This window comes from Hyperoodon ampullatus, assembly GCF_949752795.1.
Source record: "Hyperoodon ampullatus genome assembly, chromosome: 13".
Lineage (NCBI taxonomy): Eukaryota > Metazoa > Chordata > Mammalia > Artiodactyla > Ziphiidae > Hyperoodon > Hyperoodon ampullatus.
In genome coordinates this window covers 1979365-1998012 of record NC_136926.1, presented here as the reverse complement: position 1 = coordinate 1998012, position 18648 = coordinate 1979365, and positions in this window count along the sequence as shown.

Here is an 18648-nt window from a genome sequence, read left to right as displayed (position 1 = left end):
TTCTGGTACCTGGACACTGTGTAATTAATCCTCCTGGAACCAAGGCGTGGCCTCCGAGGAAGGTGAGACCCAGGACTAGCTGGTTAAACTTCATCCTCCAGCTGAACGTGAGCTCCTAAAAGAAATCAGGCAGCAGGGCTTCCCTGGTGGCGCAGTGGTTGAGAGTCTGCCTGCTCATGCAGGGGACGCGGGTTCGTGCCCCGGTCCGGGAGGATCCCACGTGCCACGGAGCGGCTGGGCCTGTGAGCCATGGCCACTCAGCCTGTGCGTCTGGAGCCTGTGCTCCGCAACGGGAGAGGCCACGACAGTGAGAGGCCCGCGTACCGCAAAAAAAAAAAAAAAAAAAAAAAGAAATCAGGCAGCATCACAGAAGGAAATAAAGCACACACATCTCTCCCGTTTCTGAGTGTGTGAGCTGAGGTTGGTGTGCACTATGCTGGTATTGAAACTCTTGTGTGCTCATCACTGCTGTCCTCTCCTGGCTTCCTTGTGAACTTTCTAGAAGACGGGGTGTATTTGTCATCCACCTCCACGCACCGCATACTCGCCCGCAGGGGGCCTGGCATCTGAAGGTGCTACTCCTGCCAGCTTCAGGTGGTTTGAGGGTCCGGGTAAGAGCAGGGAGGAAATCCGCAGAGAAGCGGCCTCTCCGAGGGGCCGTCCCGGCAGGGTGACCTCCTGGGGCCCTGGGTCAGCCTCCACCTCCTTCCTAATTAATAACTGCAGGTAGAGAGAGGCCTGCCGCCTGCAGATTGTCTGTACTTAGGCCCAGAGCCAAGTCTAACCCAATCAGAACGAAGAACACAGCTCCTGAGCCGCTGATGAAATTCATTAAGGGGAAGCTGGCAGGAAGATGGATGGAGGCTGCTAGAAAGCAGCCGAGCGCTCTGTGTGCAGGGAGCTCACATCCAGGCCTGCAGGCTTGGTGTCCTCCAGGGGCTGGGGAGGAGAGGGTTGGGGGAGGGAGATGGGGAGGGGAGGAAAAGGAGGAGGAGAGGGCGGTAGTGGTGGGAACCAGCTTCAACCGGCCGATGAGGGGCCCCCAGATGTGGCAGGGACTCTCCCCGACTACGGCCCCGTCTCCCATGCTGTTTCATCCACTTGGAGCTGAGCTGTCTTCTTCATGGTTTGCTTGTTTACTGCCTGTCTCTCCCACCACATTGTAAGGACCCTCAGAGCAGGGGTGTCACCTGAATTTAATAAATATCACTTGAACAAATGAATGAGTGAATGCATGAGTCCTCATGCAGGCAGGGCCATGTGCTGGGTACAGAGGATGCAAAGAGGACCCAGATGACCTGGCCCTGGGGAGCTCACAGTCTGTGGCCGAAGCCCGGGATGGAGGGGCAGGGACAGTGATGGGGGGAGGACACCAGGGGATGGGAGGAACAGAAGCCAGGGAAGCATCTGCCCAGGGGAAGTGGCTCCGGGGAGTCCGCGGCTATCGAGTTGAGGTCCAGGACCTGGAGCCCACAGGACAAAGGGACGGACCTGAGAGCCAGGGTCTCAGGACCATCAGGAATCCATCCAGGCCAGTGGCTGGAGAACACTGTGCTCACACCTGGGCCACCACCTCAGAGCTCAGGTGCAAGAGGATAAGGTGATGCTGGAGGATGAGGCCCAGACCCCAAGCCCGTGTGTCAGCTCCACACTCAGCACCTTGGACAGCCCCGGGGAGGATGGACCCCAAATGCGAGAACACCAGGCGTCAGTTACTCAGCCTCACCCTCCGGCAGGAAAGGGCCCTTGTTTGCTGGCCAGGAACCCTCAGGATGGACAAGAAGAAAATGAAACAAACAAACCAAGAGGTCCTTGCCATCAGTTGTCCAGTGGGGTCCCCTTCCCCTCCTGCCCTCCTGGGGGCGCCAAGGAGAAGGACATGAAGTGAAGGCACAGCCCCCTTCCCACCTGCCCCATCCCATCCCTACAAGAGGAAGGGAGGTGAGAGGCCGACACAATTACCGATGGCCTGGCCAGAACCCTGGTCTATTACGGTGGTCCCAGTGCTGCTCTCCTTTTTAGTTTAGAGCAGAGAGAAGCCGGCTGACTTGAGGGTCGCAGTCCACACAGCCACACCACGATGAGGAGGAGACAGACAGGTCCCAATTTGAGAGCGGCTGGGACCTGGGACCTGGGACCTGGGACCCTTTGCAGCAGTGCTTGCACCTGGACACACATCGCCTCGAGCTACAAAATACAAAGAAACTATAAGGGACTAAAAATAAGTGCATGCATGCCTAGCTGGGGCAAATTATGGACAACAAGATACAAAAAGACCAAAAAAAAACCCAACTGCCACTTCTGAAGAGCCAGAACCAAAAGCAGGAGGTTGGGAGCAAAAGCAGGGCACTGCACATGCCCCCTGCACTCAACACCACCAAAGCGGGGGCGGGGGGCAGACCGCCTAAGCCCCGCCTCCAGCCCGACCCCCCAGCACACCCCTATGTAAGGAACCAGCTGGCACCCTGCTCAGGGAGCGGGCAAGCAAGGGAACCTGATGCTTGTTTCGCTCCCCCTGCAGCAGCAGGGGCCCCAATAAAGCCTTGCCTGAATTTCTTGTCTGGACTTTTATCAATTTCTATTGATTGGGGAAGGCCAAGAACCCTGGTCGGTATCAAGTTCAGCCATCTCTGAGCACCTGGTGTCCCGGGATGGGGGGACGCAGTGGCCCCTGCCCCTCGCGCTGGAGCAGGTAGACCGTCCTGGGCACCTGGGTGGCTTGCAGGTGGGGGAAATGCCCCGTCAGCAGTGCCTGTGTCCAGAAGAGATGGTGAGAGCTCGACACAGCCTGGGAGGAAAACTGGAGAGAAAGGAAGAGGGAAAGATGGAAGGGAGGAGGGAACTTTAAAAAGAAGAAAAACTAAGGAAAAATGAAAGACAGAAACCCAGGAACAGTGTGAGTTTTGTTGGATACTCCAAGTTCTATTACAATATTCACAAATCTGCTGATACTTAGGATGAAAATGTGTATTTGGTGCCTCAGTCCCCTCAAGCCCTGTTTGGGGTGGGAGGAGAGAGGTGGATGGCTGTTTGCCGGCCGGATTTAACCAAGGACATTAAATTCAGCATCTTGACATTATCTCAGAGTGAGATGATGAGGTTGTGGGATCGTCACCAGGGAGACAAGGGCTGAATGGAAGGGAGGCTCCGTCTGCCAGCATCCAGCCTCCCGTTACTAATAAGACCACACTTTCCACAGAGGCTCATGAATGAAAGTATTCACTAGTCTGTTAAATATCACGTACACAGCACAATTATAATGCATAGGCCTTTGTGTTTTCAAAGTTCTAAACTGCTTGATAACAACATGGAAAACCTGCCACTGTTTTTACAACCCTGGTTTGAAATTTGTCATCCCCAGTTCTCCCCTCCCCTTCCCTCTCCCCTCCCCTCCCTCCATCCCTCCCTCCTCCCTCCTCCCCTCCCCCATCCTTTTCATTTCCTCCCCTCTGTCCTCTCTGCTTTGCTCTCCTGTCTTTTACGGCAGGAAGAGGGAGAGCCCTGCAGGGAGGGCGCACAGCCTGGGCTGCCTTGGTTCCCCAGCATCAGCACCACTCAGCAGCTGCCTCAGCGCCCCTTGAGAACCATCCTCCACACTCATCTCCTGTGGTTGAGGTGGGCTGCCCACCCCCGACCTGGACAATCCGAACCCAGGGACTCTGTCCAGGACGGCCGCGCTCAGTGGACAGAGGGAAGCCTCGAGCATTTACAGCCACCTCTTGGCCACGTGCCCAGGACAGCTTACCAAAATGCTGAGCTGTTGCGGAAGAAAGCCAAGCAGAGGGAAGAGAGACGTACACTTCTGGTAACGTAACTGGAGCACCAGGATTCAGGCAAATCCGAGGCCATTGTCTAGTGAATAACTGCCCCGTTTTGCCTCAGCCGATTGGGGTAGCCACTGACTTCTAAGCCTTTGTTCCCTTCCTGACCTCCACAGCCTCTCCAGGAGGCAAACCGGGGTCTCTTTCCTTTCGCTCCCTCATCACATAATTTCTGGAAGAAAAAAACCTCAGAAAAAGGAAAGCCAAGTTTCATCAAAAAACAACAACCCAAGCTCCAAACAAATAAATCTTGTTTCTGCTTTTCCCCAACATCAGGATGTTTTGGTTTCCAAAGCAACCACAGAAAAATCGCGGGGCCAGAGTGGGTGGAAGAGAGAACAGGGTGCTCTCCAACCGCAGGGGTGGCCGGGGCCGACTCTGCACCTCAGACACAGACCAGCATGCGTGCGCACACACACATGCACATACACACATGCACACACAGGGGCATACACACGCACACATATATACATGTATACACGCAGGTGCACAAACACACCTGTACACAAAACACGCACACACATATACCACATGCATACACACAACATGCACATACAAACACATGCACAGACATGTACACAAAACAGACACACACATACAAGCACACACCTGTACACACACAAACATGCACACACGCACACATACGCATACACAGGCACACATATATACACGTGCCCACGCAGGTACACGAGCACACCTGTACACACACTAACATGCACACACACATACCCATACAAAGGCACACATATATACATGTGCACACGCAGCCACACAAGCACACATGTACACACACTGACATGCACGCACACATATGCCCATACACAGGCACACATATATACAAGTGCCCATGCAGGTACACGAGCACACACCTGTACACACACTGACATGCACACACGCACACATGCGCACACACAGGCACACATATATACACGTGCCCACGCAGGTACACGAGCACACCTGTACACACACTGACATGCACACACGCACACAGCGCGGGAAGCACCACCACCACCTCTCCATCCGCTTCCTGCACTTTGAAAAGGACTTTCCGTCCCCGACTTGGTCCCCATCTGCCTCGTCCTGCAAACCTCACGGATCCAGGCCCCGCTGGCCGGGACCGGCTCTCCTCCTCCAGAAGCAGCAGCCGCCGAAAACCGGAGCCTCGGCGCTCAGCGTCCCGAGAGCCTCCGGGGTCTTGCGCGGGGGGAGGGCTCCCGGGACCCTGGAGCCCAGGACGTCACACCTGTAAGACATTCCGGAGCCAGCTTCCCCCCAGATGGGAAGGTCTGCAGCCACAGGACATGTCCCCCACCGTGTCAGGAGACTGAGGGCTCAGGGGCATATTCCAGAACCTTCTGTGAGGAGCACGTGGGGGCTGCTGATGCTGGTGATGGAGCTGGACAGGCCTGAGAGGGACACGATGACCTAGAGGAGCTCTGGGGACGCGGCGGCAGGTGGACAGCGTGCCCGATTTGCTGTCCTTGAAGGCCTGGCCTGCTCAGGGCAATCGATCGCTAGGCCTCCCGTCCGCCCGCCGGTCCATGTGTCCATCGATAGGCGACCATCCGCGCGAGCACCGCCAGCTGGGCGGCCCGGAAGGGAGGGAGGGGCGGCCCTCCTGCGACCCTGCGCACCGCGCCTGCCTCCAGGGCCTGGTCTGCGGGGGTCCTGGGAGGAGGGCAGGGCAGGGGCCCCTCCCGGGGCGCTGACACCACCTCGGGTTGTCATGGGCACCCGCACGGTCGGCCTGAAATGGAAGCCTCCGGAGCTGGACTCCCGGGCGCAAGGGCAGTGGCACGCACAGGACACTGCTCGAGGGCCGCCGTCCTGCCCTGTGTCTCGCCTTCCCTTTTCTCCTCCCTGTAGGGTAGCAGCTGACGGACCCTGCGCCCCCGACAGGCCCTCACCTGGGAGGGGCCCGGGGGTAGGAGGGGCTGCTGGATAGCTGTGGGACCCCTGGGCGCTGGGCTCATCCTTGGGCCCACTCACCCCGCCCCGTCTGTCCTGCCTCCTGGCCTGGAGCCCGGGAAGGGACCACAGGTCCTTGTGAGGCGGGGCTGCAGCTGCGGGCGGCGCGATGTTGAAAGGCCCTCCTGGAGCCACACAAGGCGGCCGTGTTAGGGACCAGCCTCCCCAGGTGCTGATCTCCTCCCTCCCAAGCAGGAAGGCGGCCTGGCCACGGTGGCCGGATGTCCTGCACTGTGTGGGGTCGCTGTCCGGCTATTTCTAGCTCCGGTCTCTAGCCTCGCAGACACAGGGGCATTGAATGAAGCTATTTGCAGCTTGGAACATCCGGCCCCAAGGCCCTCCCAGCAGCTGTGACCTCACTAAGGGCGGAGGTGACAGATCTCAGGGCATGAGGGGGTCAGAGGGCCCAGCTGCGTGGAAGGATGTGGATAAAGCCTCCACAGTGGCCAAGAGGTCCCTCGGGGATTCTGGGGGCAGGCTGACCTTCCTCTATGACCTTCCCTGGCTCCCCATTGCTCTGGGGCGAGTCCAGGCCCCTCCTTACCCAGGGCACGCCTGTCATAACCGCCCTCAGGGGTTCACCCTCCCCCCCATCTCTAAGTGGAGACCAGGAGCCTCCCCAGGGAAGGGTCAGGAGGAGACTCAGCAAAGAGCACGCTCGGCAAAGACGGGCCCAGGCAGTGCACAGGCTGAGATGACGGTGACCCTGCCCGGGCACGTGGTGAGCACTGCTGCCATCCCTCCTAAAGTCCTGGTGGTGCCTGAACCAGGGGATGCGGGGGGCAGTGGTCGGCCCTGAATGGTCAGCTCAGGGTGGAGCCAGTAGGTGACTCGGCCTCCGATGACCTGAGTCAAACCCCCTCCAGGTGCCAGCTGGAGAGCCAGCGGGGCCACTCGGCCTCTCTGAGCCTTGGTCTCCTCATCTGTAAAATGGGAGTGAAAGTCACAGCAGGGAAGCCTCATGGGGTTGTCTTGAGGGTAAATGAGTGAACAGGTGGGAATCGTTCAGCCCCCGCCTGGCAGGATGAGCACCGTCGTGCTCAGAACCTCACTCCAGGTCAGTGATAATCAGACAGTCCCCTCCCTCCTCCCAGTGAGCAAATGGTCTCTGGGACATAAAGGGAAAGAGAGAGGGCAGGCCTGCTCCTGGGAAAACGTCCCCCTAAAATCTACAGCCCAATTTATGGATGAAAAAATAATGGGCCTCCAGGGTGTCTCTTCTCGTCCTTTGTAACGAGGAGGAAGCCCCGTGACTCAGCCTGGAAACTCAGGAGCATCTCTGAGGCTCCAGTCCCTGGACTGTCCTTGCTGGGAAAGCCCTCTGGCATCAATGCCCCAGGAGGTGACCGAGGGGCACAGAGCGCCCCCTGTGCTCACTCAGGGTCCCAGGAAAAAGCAGCAGGTGTGGGAGGCGTCACCGACTCTGCCCTCATGTCCCTCCCTGCTGCTCCTGGGGTGACTTCCTGGGGCTACACAGGAATCCACCCTGGCTGAAAGGAAGGAGGGGCCGGTGGGTGCCTGGGGTCTCTGCACCCCTGCAGACCCTGACAGAGATGCCCCCCATCCCTGAGACCCGTGTAGTGACCATGATCCTCGCTGCTGCTGCTGTCTCCGTCAGGTCAGCGTGGGGACGAAGCCCCCCAGGGATGTTAGGTCAGAGGGGGGTTAATGCAGGGAGCTGGGTGCTCACAAGGCTGGAGGGTGGGCGGAAGGAGGCAGTGCAGAGGAGCCCCCCATGGTGACTTGGGGTCCCTGCAGACCCGACCCCCAGGGAGCCACCTCCCCTGATGGCTGGATGTAGATGCAGACCCCCTAGACCAGTGGGGTGGGCTCCAGCCTTCTCTGTTCCATCTCCACCTGCCACCTGTTCTGAGTGGCTGTGTCCTGATTCTCCTCCTGTGAGGAGGCCCCTGAGACAGACCCTGACGGGGACACCTCTGGGTCCAGCACAGGTGCCAGGGGTGGCAGGGCTGCTCCTCACAGGGCGTCTCCTCCTCTCCCAGCCCCCACAGCAGACCCTGAGCTGCAGGGCGCCCTGAGGACAAACTGGTGGGGTGTGTCCTTGGGGGAGGTGACCAGTCGTGAGGGGGGCCTTGGCTCAGAGCAGCAGGGGGAGGGGCAGGGACATCCCTGCGGCTCAAACCCCAGCACAGTGTTGGGGCCTGAGTGACACCCTGCAGGGGGCAATGGCAGATTCAGCTCAGAGCATCAGGACTGAATGAATGAGCCATGAGAAACGCTCCAAAGGTTTTCAGAGATGATTTTGGGGACCAGCCCCTGTTGGGTAGCAGGTCCTGATGTCTCACAGGTGGGCTTACAAGCCAGGAATGAGAAAACACCCAAACAGGCCCAGGCATAAGACAAGTGTAATGAAAACCTCAGTTTGGAGCAGCTTCAGGCACAGTTTGATCCAGCAGCTCAAACACTGACTTTAGGGCCTGACCCTTCTTTATCTTGTGGCTAAGGTTTCCTGTGTCCACATCCCTTCCAGGCCAGCATCTCCTCAGGATTATGTTCACTGAAACAAATTCTCTTCTCCAAGCAGTTCTATCCTACTGCCCACCCTGAATCAACCGTCCAGGCCACGGGGATGGGATGTTCTAGTCTGCATAGGCCTGAGTCACGTGACCTCCCCTGGGCCTGGGGGGTGGAGTCCGCCTCACACAGACCACATGGGCAGAGTGCGGGGTGGGACCCTGGTGAGCCAGAAGAAGGAAGAAGCCCAGGTCTCCCTGCTGTCTCTCCAGGGTTCCCGTGGAGCCATCACCCTGGGCTTTAGAAACTCCTCCTGCGGAAGTGGTGGCCGCCACCTCCCAGCACCCAAGGTGCCCATCAGGCCTTCTCTCCTCATGAGTCTGCGGGTCCCATGGAAGCAATGCCTGAAACAGGCAAACATGGATGGACCCCTCAGAGGCCACACGGGGAGGAGAGCTGACCGCCTTAGCCTCACGTCACCCACGCGGCCCCACTGCACCCTGGGCTGTCTCCCTGTCTTCATCACACGTCACCCTGGGCTGATTCCTCAGGGACGGCTCCGAGAGACACAGCCCCAAGGACACTTGCTAATTAATGAGACAGTGCAATGGGCTCTTTAAAGGCAAACTCATAAGGCTGCTAATGGGATTTCTAATTTGGCAGGAGGAAAAGGGTTAAACTGCGTTGAGATCAATGAAAGTTTTGGAATCCAAGGTGATTTCTAGTTCTGTGCTTCATCCTGGCAATTAATTGGATGGAAGTCGTTAAACTTTACGAGGAAACCAGAGATAATGCAGGTTCACCAACTCTCTGGAAGGTTAAGTTCATTCATCTCCTCCAAAACGGCCAGAGGCTCCAGTGTCGACGCTGTTTCCAGAGAGGGGAGCGGAGCGGGTCCTCCAGTATTTGCTCCTTTTCCTCTGACTCCATCAGTGCGGGAGGGGCATCTGCTCCGAGCAGGGCTCTGGGCTCGGACACTGGCGTGTGGCCTGGGCAGGTCTGAGCCTCGGCTTCCTGGTCAGGAGAATGGGGCTGAGGACAGAGCAGGTGGCAGGAGGCCGGGCACATCCGGTACCCACAATGTCACCAGAAGTGACAAGTTCCTATTTATGTGGCTGCAATGTCTTCCCACAGCCCTTCCCATCAAGTCCCCAAAATGTAACGTGCTGTGGGAGATTCCCCAAAAGACAGGCCAAAGACAAGGTCCAACCAAAGTGGGAGGATGAAAGCAATAGGGAGAGAATTTGCGTTTTGGGTACAAAAAGGTACAGAGCCCCGGGGGAAATCAGAATTTTAGCTGGTTCCTTACATTGTTTCAGGATGCGGAATTGCTTTGTTTCAGGCACCTTCATCTTGTCAGACTTTGCCCCTAGAAGCCTGCATCTGGCCCGCGGGACCGGCCCCTCCCCCCCATGTCTCCCCCCTCCCCCAAGCACCAGGGTCTCAGCCCCAGGACCCCCTCCTTCCTCCAGGGGTCTGGCCTCCCCTCCAGGCTCCCACCAGCCCCTCCCTTTGCCTGGAACAATCCCCTCCTCTTCCCTAAACCCCTCCTGCTGGTGATTCAGGTCCTGGGGGGGACCTGCCCCCTTTGCTGGGGGCTTCCCCTGGCAAAGTCCAGGCCGGTGTCCTTCACACTGTGTTTTAAAACTATCTGCCTCCTCACAGACTTATCTCCTCACACATGAATATCCACTAATTTTATTTAAAATGTAAATACACTGTTGCAAAAATTCCTCACGTTACAAATATTGACATTTAAATATAAACTAGTACCTCTCTCTTCTCCATGTATTCAGTGGGATACTGAGACCATAGTGATTTGATTCTCACCATCATCCACTCGAAAACGCAGTAGGGAAATTTACATTTTTCTCCTTTAACTGGTAGTTTGCTCTCTTCCATTTTGCCCATGAATTTTCATCTTAAGTAGAACATTGATGCTTGAAAATATTTTCTTCATTCCCATATTACACTTTGCTACAAATATATATATAATAATTTAAATATCAAAATAATTCTATGACTAAAAAGCTCCATGTGTTAAAACGTTCTTCTGAATTGAATGATAATTGCATTATTAGTAGTAGTCAGTACATCAAAGATAAATATATTAATATTTAAAATATTTTAAAATATTTTATTTTAAAAATAAAATGGAAAATGCCCTATTATGGAAGTAGATTGGATGAACTTCTGAAGCCTTCACTGAAGGAATTTCCTGTCACCCGGGGTCTCCCTGGGTTTCTTTCCCCCCTGCCCAGGAGAAGGCACCTGAGGGGATTCAGGATGCGGAGGTTTGTCTCCCACCTGATTTCACTGTAACTGGACCTTCACTGATGCCCCCATGCCCGCCCCCTGCATCCCCACCTCTAAGCTCCGTGGGGCAGGGGACCAGGTCTCGGAGCTCTTAATTGGGAAGTGTGGACCCCAGCTCCATGGCAGCCGTGCAGGGGCTGCAGTCTGATGACCAGGGACAGTGTGTGCCCTCCGTGCCCACCTGCCAGCCGCGAGACCAGGGCCGTCAGGAAGGGAGCCAGGGGCCCCTTCCTCCTCCCACTGCCCTCCACCCTCCCGGCCACTGCAGCAGCCCCGCGGTGAACGGCCTGGCTCTGCTCCCAGTGCGGGCATCCACTTGTCCTTCCCCGTCCTCCCACCTGCTGAAGAGCCACACCAGCTTCCTGTCCAGGGAGAACTCGGAGAGCGGAGGGAGGCGGCAGGGCCGCAGGTGGACAGAGGCAGGTGCTGTGGACGCCGAGTGCACCAGGCTGGCCTCAGGTGAGCGAGGCTCAGGAGGGCTGGCGGGGAAGCCACGTGAGGTTTCCTCTGCTCTCTGCTGCCCCCGTGGAAGCCCTCTGTGGGGTACGGAGGGGGCACAGGCGGGGTCCGGGGAGAACAGACGAGAGGGACCCTGCAGTGCACACCTGGCCCTGTGGCCCCAGGCGCAAGCAGAGAGGACGTTAGGGGCCCTGGATGTCCCCAGGAAGGGGGATCAGGGGACAGAGGTGAGGCAGAGGTTCACGTCCCGCGGGCCTCCTGCACAGCTGACACTGATGCTGCTTACTCCCCTCCACAGACACACAATAGCTGTAAGTCATTGGATGCCCTACCATGGTGACAGTGCCGTAGCAACCCCCACCCGTGGTCTAGTACAGGTGGGATAATGAGTTTAGGTTAATTTAGTAACATAATCGCCCTGGGGAGTCAGGTCTAAAGCGACTTTGAACGCTGGGCCCTGTCCATCCAGGACCCGCCATGAGAGGACGGAGGGGAGATGAGGTCACAGGCGGGGTCAGGAAGGAACCACACCTGAGCTCCAGCCTCCCGTCTCCCATCACTGCCGCCTCCGTGGCCATGGGCAGGGGAGGAGGAAGGGGTGACCTGAGCTGGAGGTCAGAGACTCCTCAGAGCCTTGTGAGCTCACCTTGGACATCTCCACCCTTCACTCCTGAGGGGTCAGCCCCTGGGACCTCTTTCTGGTCCTGGATCACAGTGGGGCCTTTGAACATGCTGTTCCCTCTGCCAGAACACCCTTCCACCCAGCTCTGCACGTGCTGGCTTCTCCTCAACATGCAGATCTCAGCTGAAAAGTCACCTCTTCCGAGGACCCGTCCCCGTCATCCTAGAGGTAGAACCTGTGTCTCTCCATCACACCGTCACCTCCTGTATTCCATAAATATAGTTTGAATTGAGAAGTGTCGTCACACCTTGTGTAAAATGGCTTGTGTACATTAGAGAATTAAACATACCTGTGTATTCCCTCCCAGGTCAAGTCCTAGGACGGTGTCGTCCGAACTTCCTGCAGCGACCAGATGACCTCTATCTGCTCTCCCGGCCCAGCACTCCACATGGGGGGCCACAGAGCACTGAAAATGTGAGTCCTGTGATTGAGGAAATTAGCCTGTAATTTTATTCAAGTTGGGATTACGTTTAAATGTACACAGCCCCACGTGGCCGGTGCGCCCCGCAGTGGGTGGTGCTCAGGCCCCTCCTGCGCGCCTCCCAAATTCAACCCCCTCCTTCCCTCTGGGTGACCCTCATCCTTCATTTTGCATCTATCAGTTCCTTGATTTTATTTTTACTTTTCCATCTTTTCATGGACCCTTAACATAAATAGTTTATCGTTGTCACTCACTGTTCATTTATATGACAAAATCATCCAGCCCATGCTTGTCTGCGATTCGCATATTTTATTCAACATATGATTTTCTCAGTGAGGTAAAGAGTGTAGTGGTAGCTCATTTGTTCATTCACTGCTATGGAGAATTCACATGTACCACACTATTTATCTGTAAGTTGTTGAGGTGAATAAATGAATATATTTTCCCTATCATCTATTTATCTCTCTATCTATCACCTGTTTATCTATCTATGCTTAGTACATCACCTGGCAGACAGTAGGAGCCATGTAAATTGTGTGACATCATTATTATACACTGTAGTATCAATGCAAATGCTTGAATTCAGTTATTGTATCAACAGTGGCACACACATTAATACACACTCACACTGGCACATGCACACATAATCTTTGGCTGTATCTTATCAAAATATATTACAGAATTACATGGGGAATGAGAGCCCCACCTGTCTGACCTGTGACGGATGCTCAGGGAAACAGGCCCCAGGCGAGTCCAGCCAGGCCCTTTGGGCAGACAGAGGTGCAGCTCTCTGGCCGGGCTGGGGATTGGAAGGAGAGGCTGGGTAAAGTCTTCCGGGGCCAGAGGGACATGAGCTTTATCCAAACCAGAGTGCTGGGATCTGCAGGCGTGACAGTGTCACAGGTCCACCAACTGTGCCCTCCCCAGGGAATTCGAGAGCTCCATGGACACACACCAGCACCCCTCATCCCTCAGGGAGTCAGGAGTGAGGCAGCGTGCTGACCTCAGAGGAGGGCCACGGACTCATTCCCACCAGGCTGGGGGCCACAGCTGGGCAGTCCAATGACCTCTGAAAACCTGCAGATCAAAACACGCTGCCCCAGAATGAAGCCAGCCCGGGACAGCATCTCCTGAGCTCCGATCTGCTTCAGTCTCCTCCCCAGGAGCCAGGGCCCTTCCCCCCGTCCCCAAGAGGGCCGGTGGGTTGGAGGGGACACTGAGAATGGGTGATTCGTCTGTATGCAAGCTCATTGCAGGACATTCTCTAGAAAGTGGGCTTTTCCCGTTTCCCTCATGCGTGTAATCCCACTGCTCAGAGCAGCGTGGGCTCGTGCTCCGTGCTCAGTAAACACGCACGACGTGGCTGGACTAACACGTCTCTCCCCTGGGAGGTGGGGCCCGGCTGGTGTGGGGTGCCAGGCCTGACTCTGGGTTGGCCAGACGGAGGTCGTGGAGGAAGGCCTTCAGCTCAGTTCTAGAAGAGCTGGGGATGCAGACAGGAGAAGGTGGGGCTGAGATGCGCCCAAAGGAGGGGCTCCCAGGAGGAGCAGGACTCGAGGTGAGGGGGGAGCGAGCCCCCCGCTGAGGGAGGCCGTGCTGTGTCTGTGCTGCTTCAGCGGGGCCGTCCGTCTAGTCCTCACGACTCAGTGACGTCAACATGATGACTGTCCCCACTTCACAGACGGGCAAACTGAGAGTCGGAGCGGCAACGTCATTGCCCACGCACGCGGCTGCGAGCTGCATTCTAGCTCAGCTCTGCCCGACCTCTCAGCCTGTGTCTTCACGTCCTCCTGCCCCAGACCTGGGTGTCCTGCCAGCAGGTCCCGGAACCCCCGGCACATGGAGACCACGGGGCCTCCTCTCTCGAATCCCAGGCTCTTCCCCACCGGCTCCAACTGAGATTCCGGCTTTTCTTTCCTCTGCCCCCAGAGCACAGGCACAGGCCCAGGCAGCATTAATGACGGTGGCAAAGCCACCTTGGATGGTGCCTGGTCAGGACCTTTCTCACTCGGCCTCTGCACGGTCTGAATCACGAGCAGGAAAACAGCTTCGGCATGAATCCCAGGGCAATAAACTGCAGCAAGCACACTGCCAGGAAATAAGGGCACGTCTACAGCTCTGGGGATGCGGCCCCTGAGCGTCGGATCAGACGAGGCTTTACCAGGAGCCCAGCCTCCCGAGTCATGGCTCCACCCCGAGTCCTCATGGACTAAAGATTTAGTCACTCAGGTGTGAAATAGGCAGGGCTTTCAGCCTTTTCTCCATGGTGGGTCCTGCGCGTGATGGATGCTCTTCGAATGCGCAGCAGACACTCTCCCGGGGCTCATCTAGAGTCTGACAGACCCAGAAAGGTTGTGCAGGGGGTGAGTGGAAACAGCAGCTCCTGAGCCCCAGATGAAGGCTGGCTCTTCCGTGCTGAGAGGGACAGAAAGAGCATCCCTGCCCGTCTGCACTGAAATCGCCCCCCAGGGGTACTCGGAGGTTCCCGATGCAGATCCTGTTCTCTGTGTGGACCCTTGGATGGGAGTGAGCTGGAGGTAAGAGGTGAGCAGGGGCAGGGGGCGAGGCTGTTCTGGCTGGTCCCTGACCTCACCCCTTCCCTAGGCTCCACGTTCTTCTCTACTGTGATGATGAACAAGCCACCTTGGTCTTTACATCTCTGCTTCCAGAACCCGGTCTCAGCCTGTAGACAGAGAGAAATCAGTGACAAAGTCACGGGAGGGGGTGAAGAGAAACACCCAGGGTGTGTCCGTGGCCTCTATGCCTCTGGCTAAAGGACAGGCTATTGCAGCACCTGGAATGAGCAGCCAAACATCACCTCTCAGAAATCACCATTCCTGCCAATATGTATGCGATGTAACCGTCACACTGAAACTTCGCAGAGATAATCTGTTCCGTAATTGATTTTCCGTTCCATAACATCTGACTTTGGAGATGCTCACATAAATATGAATAGAGTGCAGATGTGCAAAGTGATGCCAGAGTCCAAGAGCATCAATTCCAACTGAGAGGTGTGATGAGCCCAGTGCAATCTGGGGAAGTGTGGAACTGTGAAGTTCAGAAAACAGAAAGCCTGGATGATCTTCACGCAAATCTCACTGAACAGTAATAAAAACGATCCTTTAGAGAAATCAAGTAGGAAAAAACGAGTCACCTTCCTTACTTTGCATGAATATTACAGTTCATTTCCAGACATGAAAATAAGACTGAGATTTCAGCTGCTGAATAATTCATCTTCATTATTTTGAAGAGAGGACTCAAAAAACCCCGCTGAAGTCGTAACGTAATGATTTTCAACCATACTTCTCCTCTGACATGCAAAGAGGCAGCAGCAATAACTTCTGCAACCCTGTCCCCAGGACACATGGGGAAAGTCACTGGTAACAGAGCCAGGCTGTGTCATGGGGGTGTCAGCAGCTCAGGTTTCCGACCTGGCGGTGCAGGAGCTGGGAGAACAGGGCCGTGGGAATACTCCAGAAGGGGGAAAGCACCAAGAGCAAAGGCAGCAAACAGAGGGGGGGCCAGTGAGGGCCACGGAGGGGATGCCAGAGCGTGTGTGTGTGTGTACAGAGAGGGTCGCTGTGGGCCCAGGAACCGTCCTCCACCCAACCCCCTCCCTCCTCCATCCCCCTCCCTCCTCCATCCCACTCCCTCCTCCCTCCCCCTCCCTCCTCCCTCCCCCTCCCTCCTCCATCCCCCTCCCTCCTCCATCCCCCTCCCTCCTCCCTCCCCCTCCCTCCTCCATCCCACTCCCTCCTCCCTCCCCCTCCCTCCTCCCTCCCCCTCCCTCCTCCCTCCCCCTCCCTCCTCCATCCCCCTCCCTCCTCCATCCCACTCCCTCCTCCCTCCCTCTCCCTCCTCCATCTCCCTCCCTCCTCCATCCCCCTCCCTCCTCCCTCCCCCTCCCTCCTCCCTCCCCCTCCCTCCTCCATCCCCCTCCCTCCTCCATCCCCCTCCCTCCTCCCTCCCCCTCCCTCCTCCATCCCACTCCCTCCTCCATCCCACTCCCTCCTCCATCCCCCTCCCTCCTCCATCCCACTCCCTCCTCCATCCTCCTCCCTCCTCCATCCCCTCTCCGTCTCCATCCCCCTCCCTCCTCCATCCCCCTCCCTCCTCCATCCCCCTCCCTCCTCCCTCCCCCTCCCTCCTCCCTCCCCCTCCCTCCTCCCTCCCCCTCCCTCCTCCCTCCCCCTCCCTCCTCCCTCCCCCTCCCCCCTCCATCCCCCTCCCTCCTCCCTCCCCCTCCCTCCTCCCTCCCCTCCCTCCTCCCTCCCCCTCCCTCCTCCATCCCCTCTCCGTCTCCATCCCCCCTCCTTCTGCTCCCCCTCCCCCTGGTCTCTTCCTCCTCCCACTTCTCCTCTTCCTACTGGTGCATGAAAGATAATTGCGTCTCAGTCTCTTTAATGGATTCCAGTTGACAGTTGGAAAATTGAGCCTTTTAAACATATATATGCTGGGTGTGAGTCATCTCTGCTCTCTGTAGAGGAGTTGTCCCCATCTGGGTTGTCAGGGCCTGAAGCTCCTGCAAGGGGAGGATGTCAGGCACCTGTTTTGTTTCCATCACCTTGGGCAAACAGAACACAACAACCCAGGACCTCGGGTCAGTGCCCCACTGGCCCTCCACCTTGCTCAAGAGCAGTGGGTGCTGTGTGTTTCCCAGCAGCCTCTAACCGTGCCCAAGCTTTGACCCTTCCAGAATGCTCCAGGTCTGCTTAGACATGCTCCTGAAGGAAGTCCACTGCACTGTCCAAGACCCTGGGCTTCTCTCGGGAACCATGAACTGTCACATCCCATGGGCAGCATGATCGACAATTCCCGGGCCCCGTAAATACTAAACAGGGGAGGGCGGGGGAGGGGACCATGAGAAAGGGGAGGAGAGGGAAGAGAAACAGACGGAAAACGGAGGTGAGGGGGCTGCTGACCACGTTTCCACGCCGGTGAGGCATGCAGGGGAATCAGTCCCAGAGCCGTTTCTCAAAGCACCCCCCGCGAGCCTCAGGACCCCACTCTGAGCCACTCGTGGCTGTGGAGCGTCGTCTTTTTTGATGTCAGACACATGCTCTGTGAGATTCATGTGTCCCCTTGTAACTGCAGTGTCCCCGCTCTGAGCTGGCCTTTAAGATACCGTCCTCTGCCACCATCCGCAGGTGGCGTCTCCCTGGGTCCCGACCTCTCCTGCCCCAGGACAGCTGACGGCCTCTCTCCCTCCCTGTGGCACTGGCCTGAGTGACTGTGGGTCATCTCTGCTGAGACAGGGATTAAAGCCATAAGCCTCTTATTAGCCCCTACAATTAGCCAACGGCTCTCAGGGTGCAGCTGGAACTTGACCTCTGACCTGCTCTTCAGGACCATCACTGGGCCCTAAATGGTGATTCGATGTGGGCTTGGGGGGCTGACACACCAGGGTGCTTCCGCTGGTCTGAGAAGGCAGGGGCTGGAGATCAGGATGCATGCACGTCATTCCCACAAAGCTCCCAAGGGAGAGGGTGACAAGGCCTCCTGTGTTGCACAGTGAGGGCCCGACGTCCCGGGTGACTCCTGCCGCCCCTCAGAAGGAAGGAGAGAAGGCGTGACTCGTTCCATCTTAGAAGGGATACAGGGGCTCCAGGAGCAGCAGGGCCGCGAGGCAGTGATGGTTCCGGTGCCTGCCGGTTTTGCTCCTGCAGCTGGACGGCCCCCAGCAGGGCCCAGACCGCACATCCCTCAGTCCTGCAGCCGCCCTGCCAGGGGGTCTTACATCCACCCCACAAAGCAGCAGACTAAGCCCATGGCTCCCAGGAGGTGGAACGGGGCTTGGCCTCAGTCTCTCTGACCCTAATGTCACTGATGTGCCACTTCCCTCGCCGGGTGGGGAAGGAATAACTGGACATTGTGGGTCCATCGGTCTATGAGGACAAGGGACCAGGGCTCCTGGGGAAATGGCCGATTCTGGGGCTGGAGCGGGAAACACACAGGCAAGGGGGGAGCCCCTGCTGGTGCCAGAGATTAAGGAAGTGTGAACACACATGCACACACATGCATACAGTGATGGGACAGGACAAATGGTCCACCTGAAAGAGCTCCCGTGACCAAAGTGGAAGAGCCCATCTCCCCTGTGGTCTTTGGTGCTGGTAAAAGAAATGTTCACATATTGAGGTACAGGGAAGTCATTGTGGCTTATACATGAGTTCACTTGGATTTGAGGTTAACTAAAATAGCCTGTTTGTGGCCTGTCAAACATACACTGTACATCTGCTTTAATTCGTAAAGCAAGGGGCACATTGACCAGAAGTAAAGAACACCCATAGAGATTAAATGGCCTCTTCCTGTGGCACCAGTGCTGGTCCTCCTCTGACGATAAGACCCCCTCCCAGGTACCAAGGCCACGCTGACTCGCTGCATACCTGCTGGTCTGGTCTTTTTTTCTTTTTTTTTTTAACTTCGAAGACCTGTAACCCTGACTTGTTTAATGTTCTTTTTTTTCTGACAAGAACTAAAACTGTGCTGAGAACCCTGCTTCTCCAGAG